This window comes from Selaginella moellendorffii, unplaced genomic scaffold, assembly GCF_000143415.4.
Source record: "Selaginella moellendorffii unplaced genomic scaffold, v1.0 SELMOscaffold_63, whole genome shotgun sequence".
NCBI classification, from domain to species: Eukaryota; Viridiplantae; Streptophyta; class Lycopodiopsida; order Selaginellales; family Selaginellaceae; genus Selaginella; species Selaginella moellendorffii.
This window is the reverse complement of record NW_003314324.1, coordinates 660,844-673,884: the sequence shown is the minus strand read 5'-3', so window position 1 is coordinate 673,884 and position 13,041 is coordinate 660,844.

Here is a 13,041-nt window from a genome sequence, read left to right as displayed (position 1 = left end):
GGCCTTCCCTTCGGGATGGAAGTGGGGGGGTAGAGGTACCCATACCGGGCTGTTAGGCCATGGTGTTTCGCCCCGATGTCCCGAAGCAAGTGTTGCACCCAAGGCTTGGGATTTAGAGGGTCCCATGATCAAGCCTTGTGGTACCAAGGGGTGTTAGGAACCTGGAGGCTTGGTGTGTTTGGTTGCTTGTGCCTGCGGGGAGTGTAGCCGAACCTTAAGTCTAGTCTAACCCGGGGAGGGGGATTGGGAGAGATTTGGGAATCCGTGGACGGAAGGCTAACTCTCCGTTGCTCGTGCAGTGAGTAGCTGAAACTAAGTAGGACCAAGGAGGAGCTGGTACAATAGGCGAGAACCTTGGCAAGGGAACTTAGCACAAGCCAAGGCAGTGTTGGTCGGATAGACGAGGTAAGCTGGCAAATTGGAAAGGAAAAATTTGTGGCTTACAATTTGGTATTGGAGCCTCTTCCTCAGTTCTAGCAAAGGATAGAGGCGGATTACTGGGAGATGGCAAGGGCAGGACGTAAGCGAACCCAAGCGGAGACGAAACCTCCTCTAGAGCTGGAGCCTCCGATCGAACAAAAAGCTATGGATGAGGAATCCTTGCATGAGGAGGACTCTAGTGAGGCAACTTCCAAACAGGAGTCTGGTGGCGAAGTTTGGTCATCCAAGGCTTGATTGAACGTTCTAGAAGGACAATTGGCACAAACCAATGCCCTACTAGAGACTCTTGTACGCAAGTTAAAGTGTGACGAGAAGCGGAAGAAAAAGCAAAAGACTGCGGATGCTGGCAGCGCAGAGGGTGCGGACCCTTCGGTAGGGACTGAGGCAGAACCAAACAAGGTCGAACAAACCGAAGTAGAATCAGTCCCTCAGGAAGTTCCCAAGTACAAACCAAAGCCCCCACCGGTCTTCAAGGGAGTAAATGACTATAAGGTGGTGGAGGACTGGTTTTATGATATGGAAGACTACTTCCGAGCGTTGCGGTTACCAAGCTCGGAGAAGGTCCTATGTGCAAAACCATACTTGGAAAATAATGCCAAGTCTTGGTGGAGAATGACAGAGGCCAATGAAGGACCGGTGGCCACTTGGGAAATGATGAAGGTGAGGATCCGCACGACTTACGTTCCTTCGAATGCTACTCTGCATCTAAGAGATGAGCTGAGTAAGCTGAAGCAAACCGGAACCATTCAGGAGTATGTGAATGGGTTTATGGGAAAAAGAATACTTGTCACGGACATGGGGGATATGGACGCGTTCCATGCCTTCATATCAGGTTTGCAAACCTGGGCTCGCGGTGAGGTGATGCAGTGGAACCCGACCAACTACAAGGAAGTGTTGGATGCGGCCATCAAGGTGCACTTCAACAATAACCTGCAAAAGGGAAACACGATGGGGTCGGGGTCCACATTTAGCAAAGGGGCCAAACCAAGGGGAACGTATAGCTGAGGGAAATTCAAGAAGAGTTTCTCTAAGAATGAATCCTCAGGGTTCCAAAAAGGCAAATCTGGTGGCCAGCGAGCGAGTACATGGGGGAGTCAAGTGAAAAGAGACAAACCCATGGATAAAAAGGTCAAGTCGTATAGCAGCGTGGGAAACAACATATGCTACAACTGCGGTGAAGCGGGACACTTTTCGAGGGAATGTCCCTACCCGAAGAAGGCCAGAGCCAATATGGCCATCAAGTCGGGTGAAGTCCAAACTGAGGTATGTGATCCAGTCCCTAACTCAAAGTTACTCATTACACGAGCAACTTTGGTAGAGAGTCGTTCGCGACATCTACTAGCCCTCCGGGGGAAGCTCGAAGGTAGCTTTGTTAAGATCCTTATTGACACGGGTGCTTCGGATAATTTTGTGGCTGCAGACATAGTCCGGCAAGCCAGACTAATGGTGCAGCGGCTAGGCAAACCAAGGACTATAGAGTTTGTTCAAAGTAGCCAAAGCACCGATGAGGTACTTCGACAAGCGAGAGTCGAAGTGGGGACTTAGAAGGTGGACATGGATTTCACCGTGTTGGACATGGCGGGATTTGACGTGATCTTCGGAATGGATTGGTTCAATCGGTTCATGGTAGCCCTGCATGGACAAGGTAGAAACCTTGTGGTACTGGCGAATGCCCAAAGAAGAAGATCTAGGGTGGAGGCCCAGGATCTAAAGGTAGGGCAAAGCAAGGCCAAAGATTCATGCTTAAACCTGGTGTCCACGAGAGGACAACTCACTAAAGGAACCAAGGCAGGATTTTTGTGCTTACTCTCAGTGAAGAGTGACAAAAAGACAGGAACAGAAGAAGTACCTTTAATGATCCAGCGGGTGTTGGACCAATTCCAGAATACCATGCCAGAGGAGCTACCGGTGGGGTTGCCCCCCGCACGACCGATAGAACATAAGATTGAGCTGGTCGAGGGTGCTGAGGCGATGGTTCGTCCCCCCTATCGTTTGAACGAAAAAGAACTCAAGGAGCTCAAGTGCCAACTAGAGGAGTTGGTGGACAAAGGGTATGTTAAGTTGAGCAAGTTGCCGTATGGGGCACCGGTGCTATTTGTGAAAAAGAAAGATGGATCTATGCGCATGTGCATAGACTACCGGTTGCTCAACAAGTATACAAAGAAGAACAAGTACCCTTTGCCAAGGATTGAGGACCTGTTTGATAGGTTGGGAAAGGCAAAATACTTCTTGAGAATTGACCTAAGGTCAGGATACTACTAGATCAGGGTAGCCAAGGAAGATGTCGAGAAGACAACCTGTCGAACGAGGTATGGGAGCTTTGAGTTTCTGGTGATGCCCTTCGGGCTATGTAATGCGCCGGCAACGTTTTCAGTGCTGATGAACCACATCTTTGTACCCTATCTGGATCACTTCGTGGTCATCTATATCGACGACATCCTGACTATAGCGAGACGCTAGAGGAGCATGCCGAACACTTGGCGAAGGTGTTTGAGAAACTAAGGGAACACAAACTGTATGCTAAAGAAAGAAAATGTGACTTTGCTCAACAAGAGGTAAAGTTTCTTGGGGGGCGGGGGCTGCAGGGGGTTCCAAAAGTATAGTAGGGATAGTGAGGTCTAGGAACCAGTCTTGAAGGAACTCTCTAGTGGTGCTTCCAAATTGACTTGAGGTTGAGACTGGGGCTGAGGGGCCTTGGGTGGGAGTGAGCATGGGCTTGGGTGGTGCTGGAGGGGCCACCCAAGGAAGTGTTCAAGAGCAGCTCCCACTCCCGAAAGAGAAACCGACTGCGGTGTTCCTGGCTCATGTGGAGTGGTGCCCCACTTGAGTACCTTGTGGCTCATTGGTCCTCGCCCTTCCTAGGGGCTTGGGCCTTCCCTTCGGGATGGAAGTGGGGGGGTAGAGGTACCCATACCGGGCCGTTAGGCCATGGTGTTTCGCTCCGATATCCCGAAGCAAGTGTTGCACCCAAGGCTTGGGATTTAGAGGGTCCCATGATCAAGCCTTGTGGTACCAAGGGGTGTTAGGAACCTGGAGGCTTGGTGTGCTTGGCTGCTTGTGCCTGCGGGGAGTGTAACTGAACCTTAAGTCCAGTCTAACCCGAGGAGGGGGATTGGGAGAGATTTGGGAATCCGTGGATGGAAGGCTAACTCTCCGTTGCTCGTGCAGTGAGTAGCTGAAACCAAGTAGGACCAAGGAGGAGCTGGTACAATAGGCGAGAACCTTGGCGAAGGAATTTAGCACAAGCCAAGGCAGTGTTGGTCGGATAGACAAGGTAAGCTGGCAAATTGGAAAGGAAAAATTTATAGCTTACACAAGGCTTTTTATTAAGATGTTACACAATAGGATAAAGAGGAAGGTGACTTCACCAGCTCAAAAACTGGCAACTATAGTTGAGAAAGTGATTCATAGCACATCTATAGAATACAATTCCCAAAGTTCTATTAGTGATATAAAAATTGTTCACTCAGAGTGTTATTTTTTCTTTATTGGTGAAGATATTGGTATAAATCTTGGAGCAAAAAGCTCTCACAGGCTTGATATTGAGTACCATTTTTCTCCAAGATATTGCACATTGTCAAAATAGAAAATGGAGAGTATATAATTGTTATTCAATACTTTCCTTGCACATAACCAAACTTTACTAAGCATAAAAAACATAGGAAGGCATAGGAAGCATATATGTATTACATTTTCATCAACACTTTACACTAAGATCCTAAAGTAGACATTTATATACACTAAGCATGATTTACTACTGCTAAGTTATAAGACTTTTGAAGCTAATAATACTATCGATATTTATTCTCTATCAGTAAGATACACTTTTTATACTTTATATAATTATTAATAAAATATTCATTTTATTTCATATACTTCTAAGTTTTCTTTTTACAATACTATCTGTAATACTAATGTGTCTCTGTTTTTTACTTTACCATCTCAAAACATATTTCATAGTAGTTTGAGGCCATGATATTGCAATATGTTACAAAAGTGTATATGCTATTGTATTGATTGTTGCCACTGTTTCCACCAAAAGTTATAAAACAGATGGGGCATTTCTTGAAAATCACAGAATTGAATTTTTTAAAACAAATAGGAGGGCATTTTTTTCACCTAAATTGTTGCACCATTTATCATTTCCTTTATCTCTAATATATGATCATTATTTTCATTATCTTCTTTTTCTATCTTTTATATGATCTGGATGTGTTATGTAATGGGATGAATATTGTAGCTCTTAGTCCCTGAATTACTACTCTGAGAAGAAAGATGTCAAGAGTTGAAACTACCAATATTAGAACCATTTTATTTTATGTTTTGGCAAACTTAAATTAAATAACTTATAGTAAATATTTAAATTCTTGGATAAGAAGCCTCCTCTAAAATAGTTTTATCCATATAAAATGTAGAGAGTTATGAAAATATAGTATAAAGTTAGGTTTTCTATAACCTTAATTTTTTAAAATCTATAATATTTGTATTAAACCGCAATTGAAAATTGAGCTCAACTCGCGAGCTCAACTTTTCAGCTTGGTTTACACTCCCCATGAGTAGCTACACTCAAACCATTATTAGAATGATATATAGCAATCACCATGAACCAATAGTATATATCATCCCAAGGATTCCCGTAAAAGAACTCCATCCAGCCGAACATGAGGATTAGCACCAAGAGCAAAAGGAGTTGTACCACGTACTGTGAACACCACCATCAACTGAGTTTTGTTGTTTAATTGCAAGCATATAACATCAAGCAATTGTACCAACTACTGCTCCAAAGCCAAAGGAGGAAATTGCTAATCTACCATGAAGATAAACAAAAAGGAAAGAGTAAAAGAAGACAAATGATAAAAAGCTCTAAGGAAAGGGAAATTTAGATAATGTAAAAAGCTAGATTTAAACCAAAATCCTGAAAGGAAAGGACAAAAGAAAGAAAGTGGAAAAAGCTAAATCTAGACAATGCAAAAGTTAAATCTAAACCAAAATCCCAAATTCAAGCACTCCTTAAGGATAATCAAAAGTGCCCCTCACCTTCACCAATGTGTGTGTATGGAATATGGAAAGGGAATATAGAAAATGTGCATATCAATTAGCCCAAAAACCCTAGCTTATATACAGGAGTGAGTGGTTCGGATTGAAACTAATCTAACGGCTACAAAAATCCCACTAGGCTAATATTAGTATATAGTATTGTAGCCATATACTTGGAAGTGAGTGTTTTAAAGTTGGATTCTTAATTTAGTAATAGTTATAATACCTAAGTTTCAAGAGAATAACCAAGGTATTGTGATTTCTAGGAAAAATTAACATCATTAACATCATTTTCAATTTAAAATTCTCATCTTTTTCTCAAGGCAATGTCTTAAGAATGCTATGGTGAGTTCAAATCTAAAAAATAATCACCTTCAATTACATTAAGCACTTTGACACTACAAAGTATAAAAAGGATATATAGAAAAATTTAATAAGGAAAGACAATAAGTAAAAAATGATTTAACATTACTGTCATTAGAAGAAGTACTATTGCAACTTTCTTCACAAAAAAAAAGGGAGATAAATGCTTATATAATTTTTTGGCATTAGGAGCTTAACATTTTAAATGGGCAATCAAGCTATTGAAATATATCAAGTGAAAAATGTATTTTTTGAAAATTGCATTGTGACTTTCTAGAGTTCTACAATATGGTTTAACATCTTTAATTGCAAATCCAAGTGGCCTTGTTTGCAACATATTTGAATAGAGATTTATTGCATAATACACCATCCACTCAATCTACACAACCACTTAAGTGTTTATAGCTAATTAAACCCTTATAACCTAAAGGAATGCCATTTGTACTTGCAAAATGACTTATAAATATTTATTATTTATTTAGATCCACTTTAAGAGCCAAAGTTAACTTCAAAAATAGTAAGGGACAACACTCTAGAAACCAAACTTAAGAGGTAAAAGGTGTTAAAAGAAGGGATGGTAAAGATGATGGGAAATACTTAGGAAGTGCAAATGAAATTTATAGAAAATCTTCATGAGCAATCTATAGTGAAGTACTAAATAATAATTGACACTTTAAGGTCCAAATCATAGTATACATAAGAATGTTTGAGCAGTAGTTTTTAGGATGTTAAAGAGCAATTATGGATTACGAAAATTCCTTATTTGTGCAAACTTAAAATATAATTCATCATAATCTTCCCAAATCTAGATCTAAAAGTACTTTTAGAAACATTACTTTCTTGAATATCATAGTTTATAAAGATCACCATAATAAATTTTCTTATTCACATACTTCCATTACATTTATAGTTAACCAAATATTTGCTCAATTGCAATTTTTGTAGTTGTAGTTGAAGTAGTTAACTATAACAAATTGTTTTTGAAACAAAGTGAGCATTCCTATAGTAGCATTGTAGTCACCATTTGATATTAACTACTTGGAAAATGTCCCCCAAACTTGTTTCGTAAAAAAGACCATTAATACTCTCATTATAAGAATGTGGTCTAAACCATTTGATCAATTACAAAATTAGGATATTTAGCTCTTGAAGTCTAAAAAACAAGCTTAATTATCAATAATAGCCTATATTTTCATGTTAAACTGTCATTTATAATTTCTTCACTCTTGTCCATCAAAACTACTTAGAAGTTTAATGTCAGTGTATGTGCAATTAAAAACTCTAACACAATTAAGAAAATTATATTTCACTACCTAAAACTTTTACCCTTTTTGTCACCTATAATATATGCTCCTATACTTTTCCTTATGCTTTTATAATTTTTTCATACCTTAATGTAAATTGAGTAGTGGTATCTAAAATTTTCTAAAAGTGTAATCTATATATCCCTTATAATTAACTGCTATAAAAAGAAGGCCACTTAATACACCATACTATGTGAAATATTGTAAAGACTTTATAGAGGATTTTTGTTGAGATTATCTTCCAATAAGTCAAAAAAAAATTTGAATATGACTTGTGAAATTTGAAAATAATTTTTCCAATGACATGGTTCAACAACCCTCAATATAAGTGTAGAATAAATGTCATAAATGCAAACTCCACTTCCTGATGTATATATCTCTAATAGACTTGTCCATCATGATTTTAAATAGAATCTCCCCAACTAGAAATCCACTCAAACATCATTGAATAACCATATCTAAAATATGTTGTTGATGACAGTAAAAGTGGCATAAAAAATACTTAAAGGTATACAAGAGTGTAACCTTTCTTAATCTTAGATAATATATTAAACAACAAGTTTATATACCTCCATCACTATTAAATTATTATAAGCTCTTCTCTCTCACTCCCATCCTTCACATATAATTCATTAGACATTATTATCAATTCTTTTATCTGACAGTGTAGGGTATATATCCCTTATGCCGTAAAGAGATAACCACTTATTTCACTATAAAGGTTTTTTTACCTGAAAATTTTATAAAGACCATTTGTATTGAGATTATTTTTTAGCAAGTCACAAAGGAAATCAAATGCAGCTATTGAAACTTAAAAGTAATTTTTTCAGTGACATAAAGAAAATCAAATGTGACTGTTGAAACTTTGAAAGTAATTTTTCTAATAACATGGTTCAACAATCATATAAAATAAATGTCATCAATGTAAACTCCATCTTTTGATGCATATTGTGAAACACAAGTCCCTAAGCCCCAAAGTACAGCCAAAAGGGTGCCACAAGGTTGTGGCCGAAGTGAAAGGCAAATGAGTGTAATACGTTTGGACTAAAAGCTCTGATTTGAAAGGTCAAGAGCGGGAGTAGAACTCCTAATGAAATGCTCAAGGAACGAACATGAAGCGAGCAATAAGAGAGTTTCTAGAAAAGGGACACAAAAGGACCAACATATAGGCCCGAGATAGAGTCCAAGATAGACCTAAAATGGAGTCCAAGATGGACCCAAGATGGAGTCTGAGATGGACCAAGATGGAGTCCGAGATAGACCCAAGATGGACCCAAGATGGAGTCTGAGATGGAGTCCAAGATGGACCCGAGATGGAGTTTGAGATGGAGTCAGAGATGGAGTTCGAAATGTACCGAGATGGAGTCTGAGATGGACCCAAGATGGAGTCCGAGATGGACCCAAGATGGAGTTCGAGATGGAGTTCAAGATGGACTGAGGTCGAGTTCGAGATGGAGTCCAAGATGGAGTCCGAGAAGGACCCGAGATGGAGTCCAAGGTCAAGACTGAGACCGGGACCAAGACCGAGACCGAGGCTGAGGCCAAGACTAAGACCGAGACTAAGACCGAGTCTGAGTCCAAGTCTGAGCGTGAGTCTGAGTTTGAGTCCCAATCCTAGTCCAAGTCCGAGGGTGAAAGCCCAAAGTGTTCATCTCCCAGACCCTAGGGGGTTTGGTGAGCTCCAAAAGTATAGTAGGGGTAGGACTCCAATGGAGCTAGTTTGGCCAGGAAAGGCCAGTTTGGCCCAAGAAGGCTATACCCAAGTGTTGGGCAATGGTATAACCGCTAGAAAGTCCAAGGTTAGAGTGAATACGGACTGACAAACGAGGTAGCTTGGTGAACTGTTCAAAAGCCAACTTTAGTGTAAGCAACCAAAAGGAACGACTCAAGAGATGGTCCATGGGGTTTAAATATAGAGGGAAAGGGCCCATGAATAAGAGTGCACCCCTTTTTCCAATTGGTTAATGGTCTTGGGATACTTGAGGTTAAGCGTCCTTGGGTTTGAATACTACTGGGTTGGATATAACCTTCTGAGAAGTCCAAACTTAGGAGCTTACATTTGGTATTAGAGGGGTCTCGAGTCCGACTCTATTAGTTGGCTCCGACTCTGTTAGTTGGCTTAGGCGAATCACACCACATGTTGATTAACATCTGGCTGGTCCAGTTTGCTCCTACTGGGCTCGACCTGAGGAGTAGGGTGTCAAGAGAGTGGGGCTCTCAGGAGAGCTACAGCTTTTAGCTTTCGTTCACGAGGGTGTGAACTTGTAGGGAAGCATGGTAAATTGTAAGCAATCAAAGAGAACGACTCGAGAGACAGCTCATGAGGTTCAAATATAGAGGGAAAGGGCCCATAAATAAGAGGTCACCCCCTTTTCCAATCGGTTAAGGGTTTTGGGATACTTGGGGTTAAGTGTCCTTGGGTTTGAATAGTACTGGGTTGGGTGACCTCCCAGAAAGTCCAAACTCAAGAGCTTACATTTAGTTCCCCCGGGAGATCGAATACTAGATGCTCTTAGTCCAAGTATGGGTGGCACTACCTATCGATGCTCCTAGTCCAAGTATGGGTGGCACTACCTACTTGGTGTGGCTCAATGGAACCTCACTCTAAGCCCCTTCCTTGAGCACCTAAAGACAGAAGGTGGGGAGAGTACCCATCAAGCTAGCATAAGGCCACGATGTCCTGAAATGTTGACCCAAAGTCCCAAACTGTGCAAAGGAAAGAGGAGCAATCCTCTAGTGCACTATAGTCACATGGTGAGGAAGTCCCAGAAGATAGTGGGACTTAGAGGTTGGGCCTACGAGCCTTGTTCCAGTGGTAGTGTTGGCAAACACGGCCATGGATAGAAAGGGACTTGGTAGGGACTGAAAAAAGGATATTGGGGAAGGTTGTTCCCCATGTCTGCGGACATCCTAAGGATGCTAAAGAGTGGATCTAGGATGGACATTCTAAGGATGCTAAAGAGTGGATCTGGGATGACCACTCATGGACGAATGGCCCAGTCTTCAAAAGACAAGACTGTGATGTAGATGGTATTGGACCACTAGTGTGGCAAAGGTGATTGGGTATGGCCTTAACGTAACAAGCTGATGTGTTAGTGATACCTTTGAGTGTCGATCATGGGATTAGACACGTGGAGCACTTGGACCAAATGCAATGGTTGAGCGGCATGGATGCCACTCTTGAGACTAACAAGCCCCAAGTCTTAAATTAAAGGTTGTGAATATCCTCCCAATGGTTAGAGGTGTGGTTAAGTGACTAAAGTAGAATGAAAAAATTAGTCATTTATAATTTGGTACACCACTAGTGTTAGTATCGGAAGGTCTTAAGAGTGGGCCTATCCTTGAGGAGTAGCAAGTTGGGAAGACATGGCTCTCCACTATAGTTCATGTGTGAACTTGTAGGCGAAATGGTTGATAGAAAAGGGCTAATAATGGAACGACTTTAGGATCTTGGGAATAGTATAAAGGTTTCCTCAGAGAGTTGAGGACATGATCTAAATGAGCATTTGACTTAGCAAATTAGCTAAGATAGTTGTGGTAAACAACTATAGTTGGGATCACAGGGAAGATAGAGACTTCAAAACAATAAAAGAGTCACAAGACTACCCTTATATAGTTGAGGTTGGTGCTTATGAATTTGAGACTAGAATTAATGACCGTGGGAGGTCAAATACGGATAAGAATATAATTCCTTGAAATGGTAATGGAGGCTACATTTTATAAATGCTGGAAAAAACTCAAGGAGTTAGGGGTGTGCTTAGAGGATGAGTTGGTATTCTCATCATATGAACAGATAGTCCTAGGGGGCAAAGGTAGCTCATAAGAAACGGAAAATAATCAAGTATTAGAGTAATACTTGCAAAAATGGTCCTTATGAGTAAGATATGAATACAATAGGTTGTATTTTAGTAAGCTAACACTTCAAAAGCGGGACTTTATGGGTCATCGGATTAACAAATTTCAAAAAGCTAAATGACTCAAGTAGAGTCAAGGAATAGTCCTAAGGGACTAGTAGAAGCATTTGAACTGATGTGTGTTGTGCTCCATAAAGGATGGGGAGGATCATAAAATCCAAGTATGAGAACAGTGGGTGTCTCATTGATGGCAAAAGGTGCCATACTGAAGTCATAGGAAATGTGTTCCCAGAAGAAAACAACTTTAGCACAAAGTTGTGTGTAAACTCTATGGTACATACTAATGGATAGTTGGCATAAAAAACAACTGTATTGGTCTTGGCAAAGACCTAGACACAAGTAAAAAGTGTCATAAAGGTAGGCTTGTAGAGCTAATGGTGTGGAGACACCAAATGTGCTAAGGCATAATGCCTTGAGATCAAGTTGGCAGGTTCATGAGAATCCCTCCCCAAAGGAATTTTAATGGAAATGGGAATGGCATAGCCTAAGCTAGAAGGCATGCGGTTAGAGTGTGGTGACCCAGATAATGATGGAGGTATGGAAACACTAGCAATGAGTTGTAGAACTTGACCATTATTGTAAGCAACCAAAGGGAACGACTTGAGAGACGATCCATGGGGTTCAAATATAGAGGGAAAGGGCCCATGAATAAGAGTGCACCCCCTTTTCCAATTGGTTAAGGGTCTTGGGATAGTTGGAGTTAAGCGTCCTTGGGTTTGAATAGTACTGGGCTGGGTGACCTCCCGGGAAGTCCAAACTCAGGAGTTTACATTTGGTATCAGAGCGGTCTCGGGTCCGACTCTGTTGGTTGGCTAAGGGAATCACACCACATGTTGATTGACATCTGGCTGGTCCAGTTTGTTCCCGCTGGGCTCGACCCGAGGGGTAGGGTGGTTGGCTAAGGGAATCACACCACATGTTGATTGACATCTAGCTGGTCCAGTTTGTTCCCGCTGGGCTCGACCCGAGGGGTAGGGTGTCAAGAGAGCGAGGCTCTCGGGAGAGTTGCGGCTCTCAGCTTCCGTTCACGAGGGCGTGAACTTGCAGGGAAGTGTGGTGGATTGTAAGCAACCAAAGGGAACGACTTGAGAGACGATCCATGGGGTTCAAATATAGAGGGAAAGGGCCCATGAATAAGAGTGCACCCCCTTTTCCAATTGGTTAAGGGTCTTGGGATAGTTGGAGTTAAGCGTCCTTGGGTTTGAATAGTACTGGGCTGGGTGACCTCCCGGGAAGTCCAAACTCAGGAGCATACAATTATGAGGCAACTAAGCAAAAGGTGTAAAATAATAATTGATTAAACTAGTAAAAGGTAACTACCCAAGACTTCTTATTGGGATAAAGAAATTAAATGTACCCTTATGGGGGATAAATTGATTAAGTTACAATATAGTAAATTAATGTCATAAAGGGAATGTTCATTGTCAAAGAAGGCCATCATTAGGACACTCAAACACTTTACAACACCAAGGAGTGGTGTTTGGTGTTATGAGGGCATTAGATAAGGCCCAAGGGACTAAGTCCTTAGTGAATGATGGATAGGAAGTGATATCTAAACGTTCAAGGTTGCGGAAATGGGAGAAGTCTGTCTAGCCGAATTGGACAAAGCCAAAAAGGGATTTTGGCAAAGCTAGTGATGGGCATTTAAAGGCCCATAAGTAATAATATTAATCCCGGTGTATGGGATTACAAGGTGAGCATACCCAGATTGAAGAACCACTCCTTAGGCTATTGGGTAGGTTTATCCCTATAAATACTTACTAAGGCATGATAGAAAGTGTAAAGCTATCCTCCTAATCTAGAGGAGAATAACTGAAAGAAATGTGTGAGGCCAAAAGCAAGTAATAAATGGATAGAACCGAACTATATTAATCAAAGGGTATAACCAAGAATGATTATGCAAGTTGGGAGTGGAGAATTAAACGGGTGTTCGAGCATGTTGTTACTAACAACCATGATGCTATAGAAAGTCTAAAATATGG